Source organism: Arachis stenosperma, chromosome 2 (assembly GCF_014773155.1).
Source record: "Arachis stenosperma cultivar V10309 chromosome 2, arast.V10309.gnm1.PFL2, whole genome shotgun sequence".
Lineage (NCBI taxonomy): Eukaryota > Viridiplantae > Streptophyta > Magnoliopsida > Fabales > Fabaceae > Arachis > Arachis stenosperma.
This window is the reverse complement of record NC_080378.1, coordinates 52,145,284-52,149,828: the sequence shown is the minus strand read 5'-3', so window position 1 is coordinate 52,149,828 and position 4,545 is coordinate 52,145,284.

Genomic DNA, 4,545 nt, shown 5'->3' with positions numbered 1-4,545 from the left:
CATGGATATTCTTCCATGGAGGGTTGTGGTGGAAGGTAGAATTCATCTTGTGGTTGAAAGTTTTCATACATTGGAGGTGGTTCATCTTGGTCATAGTATAGAGGGGGTGTTCTTGGAAGTATTGAGGTTGGAATGGTGACGGCTCTATGTGTGGCTCATATGGCTCGAAAGGTGGTTGGTGTGATGGATATGAATTGGGATCATATGAAGGTAGTTGGTAAGGAGGGGCTTGTGAGTATGATTGAGAGTTATGTTGAGGGTATGGATCATAGGCATATGGTGGTGGTTCTTGAAAGTCACAAGGAGATTCACCATAGCCATTAGATTGGTATGCATCATAGAATGGCTTTTCTTCATAGTGCATTAGTGGAGGTTGTTGCCATGAAGATTGATCATATGCATATGGCTCCTCCCACCTTTGATTGTTCCATTCTTGATATACATCTTCATTGTAGCTCTCATTTCCTACAACATAGTTATGATCACACTCATATCCAAAATGAGAATTCATGATAGCAAGAGAAAGTAAAAACAAAGAGTATTAACAAACAAAGAAGACAAACTAAAAACTAACAAAGAAGCCTAGTATTTAGATGATTGGATTTTTGACGGTTTAGAATTTCACTATTGAAATCTCATTGCAATATAGTTCCTAAACCAACAAATAATCCTTTCATACAAAAGATTGTTTGTCACAAGTAACAAACCCCTAAAATTAATAAACCGAAGTATTGGAACCTCGGGTCGTTCTCCCTAGGAATTGCAATAAAGTGTCTTGTTATTGGTTATGAGTTGTTTTTTGGGGTTTTGATAAGAAGTAAACTTATAGCTAAAAAGGTCTTGGCAAAGGTTGGTGGTCAAGAAGCTCTATCCTAATCACTAACCACAATATGAGAATTGGCAAGGATTAATCCCATTAAGTCATCCTCTAACTAGTAAAGGAAAGTCAAATGAGCTATATCAATCCTAGTCCATAAGTCCTAACTCTCCACTAATTCAATTAGTGAGAACTAGAGTCAATGGCTTCCAATCATCAATTACTTGGACATTAGAAACTCAAGAAATCCTAAGTTACCTTTCCAAGCCAAGAGCATAAAATTCTACTCTAAAATCCAACCAAGCATTTCATCAAACACTTGGAAGGCAAAAAAGAAAAGCATAGTACATTAACAACAAGAACAAAATCTAAAAACAATTATTGCAATGAATTAACAACAACAATCAAAAGGAACACAATTATTGTGAATTACCTCTAATTGAATTGAAAGAAAATAGAAGGAACAAGAGTAGATCTACAACAAAGCATAGGAACAACATAAAGAAAATTATAACAAAAGAATGGAAGAATAATGAATGTAACAACAAAGAATTGAAATGGAGAAGTAGAAGAAAGAGTGAATGAAAACCTAGATCTAAGAACTAAACTTAATCCTAATACTAATCCTAGAGAGAAGTGAGAGCTTCTCTTTCTAAAACTAACTCTAAACTAATCCTAATGAGTGTGAATGATTGGAATTAAGTCCCCTTTGCTCTTCAATCCTTGGCTTTAAATAGTAGTTTAGGCACCAAAGTTGGTTGGGATTGGGCCCCACAACTCCTTAGAATTCGTTGGTTGTGAATTCATTAAAAAATCATATATCAACATCGACGCGTACGCGCACAGCACGCGTATGCGTCCATGGGCTATTTCGCAGGGTGCGCGTAAGCGCCAGGTGCGCGCGCGTGTCCATGGTCGAGTTCAACTCTTTGGCTTTTCATGATCTTCTCCACTTTGCATGCTTTCTTCTTCACTCCTTTGATCCATTCCTAGCCTTTTCAATCTGAAATTACTAACAAACACATCAAGGCATCTAGTGGAATTAAAGGGAGATTAAAATCATCAAGTTAAAGGCCTAAAAAGCATGTTTTCACATCTAAGCACAAATTAAGGGAGAATCACAAAACCATGCTAATTCATTGCATAAATGTGGGTAAAAGGTATTAAAATCTCCTAAAATTAATACAAGATAAACCCTACAAATGGGGTTTATTAGCACGCAAACGACCACATAAGCAAGACATTTAAACAGAACAAAACATCTGCATCGCGTGCATGTGTCGCATACGTATGCCCCTCAAGAGTGGTAAAAAGTTATTTAAGTTCTGCAAAAAGTACCTTTACACACTGATGACCGGAATTCACTACCCCTTTCAAAAATTAGTGAATTAGTTCTTTTGGCAAGCGCACCAAAATTGTCGCCAAGTAATAACCCACAGTGGAGTGGGATCGTATCCCCAGAGATTGACAAATCCAAGAAGTTTTAATTGATTGATGAATTAGTCAAGCAGATCAATAAGATTATGAAGTGCAGAATTGTAAGTGATGACATAAATGTAAATGACTAGAATATAAAGAAAAGCAATAAAGTGCAAAAATGGAAATGACAGAATGTAAAGTGCTGAATCATAAATAACTTGAATGTAAATGGGAGTGGGAAATTGCTGAATGTAAAATTAAGCTGTAAAGAAATGGATAGATAAGAATGGGGAAATTCATTGAGATTGGGAGATGTTGTCTCTTTGGATAAAATCTAGCTTATATCTTCTTCAATCATGCAACTCATTGATCTCTTGGCAATCATGATTGATTGAGCCCCAATCCCTTGGTGACTCAATCTCTTAGATCTTGATCAATAGCCAATTCCTTGGTCTAATTGCTCATGAAGAGAGATATGCTTGGTCCCTGATTATACCATACACCTTCATAGGTCCAGGTAGAGGGGGGATTATATGTCACGTATCCCATCACCAAAATCCAGATTCTACTCAAGTGTGAGAAGGGATTTCAAGCATGGTTTCATGTTTCCTTTCCCAAGGTTCCCATGAAACCCAATTGCATTCAATCTCTTTCCCAAGATAATTGAACACTAAGCATTAAGAACCAAATTCCTTCTAGCAAATCAAGAGAAGATGAAGAGAAGAAGAATTTTACTATTATCAATCCATCAAGTACAACAGAACTCCCTCTCTCAATGAGAGGGAAGTTAGCTACTCATAGCTTGAAAAGTACTCAAAAGTGGAGTGTAAGAGTGGATCTAGAACTAACTGCTTAACCCCCCTTCAGTACTCCTTGGGGATATTTATAATACTCCTAGTAAAAATAAAAGAATTACAAAAGTGAAAAAGGGAAAATTATATTTTGGAGGGAAAGAGAATACTCAATAAGCGTGACTTCTTAGCTGGCGTGTGGCTGGCGCTCTACCGGTGTGTCACGTGCCCTTCAAACTAGCTTGGCATGCCACGCTCAATCCTTCAAGTGGCACGCTCGTCTCTCTATCAACCTTGGTGTGCCATGCCTTCGAACTCAAGTGGCACGCCATAGTGGAAGTCTTGTGTTGGCGTGCCACGCCTTCGAGCTCAAGTGTTACGCCCTTTGCTTTTTCCACTTTCCTTTGCCTCTGAAAACTTGAACTGGCGTGGCACGTCCAGGGTCTAGCGTGCCACGCCCTTGTTGTGTGCGTGGCTAAGCTCCTCTGGAAAGTTGCACTAGCGTGGCACGCCCAGGGTCTGGCGTGCCACGCCCCTTTGTGAGTGAATGGTTCCTCTGTTTGGCGTGCCACACCACGAACTCAAGTGGCACGCCCCAATGCTTCTTTGCCCTCTGAATGATGCTGGCGTGCCACACCTGGTTGCTCAAGTGGCACGCCTAAGTGAAGAATAGTGAATGGCGTGCCACACCTTCGATACCAAGTGGCACGCCCCATGTAATTGGCCTCTTCCATCCTCTTTGGAAATTTATACTAGCGTGCCACACCTAAAGGTTGGCGTGCCACGCCCATGATCTTGTCTTGTTCCAGTAGTTGGCGTGCCACGCCTCGGCCTTTAAGTGGCACGCCATAGTGACATGCTCGGATTGGCGTGCCACACCTTCGACACCAAGTGGCATGCCTAGTCCTTGCTCGTGTTATCTTGTGCATTGGCGTGCCACGCCTGGTTGCTCAAGTGGCACGCCTAAGTAAGGTTGAGAGGTTGGCGTGCCACGCCTTCGACTTCAAGTGGCACGCCCAGTCTTCAATTGCCTTCAGCCCCTTCTCTGGATCAGTGTACCAGCGTGCCACGTCATGCTGCTCAAGTGGCACGCCCATGTATTTGTGCACTCTTCAAGCATGGCGTGCCACACCTGGGTCTTCAAGTGGCATGCCAAAGTGACTTTTTGGAGCTAGCATGCCATGCCTTCGACACCAAGTGGCACGCCATAGTGGAGGTTCTTCTTGAGATGGTGAGTTGGCGTGCCACGCCCCTTTACTCAAGTGGCACGCCCATAGCAGTTGATGGGTCAGGCGTGGCACGCCAGGTTTTTTTGTGTCTTCCATTTTGCTTTCTGGAATTTTGTACTAGCATGCCACGCCCAGTCCCTGCATGCTTGGATCTCCCTTCTGGAATTTAGTACTGGCGTGCCACGCTTAGCTCCTGGTGTGCCACGCCAGTGCATTTTTGTGGCGTTTGCTCCCAAGTAGCACGCCAGTTTCACACGCCCAGCTTCTTGTTTGTCTTCTTCCCATTTTT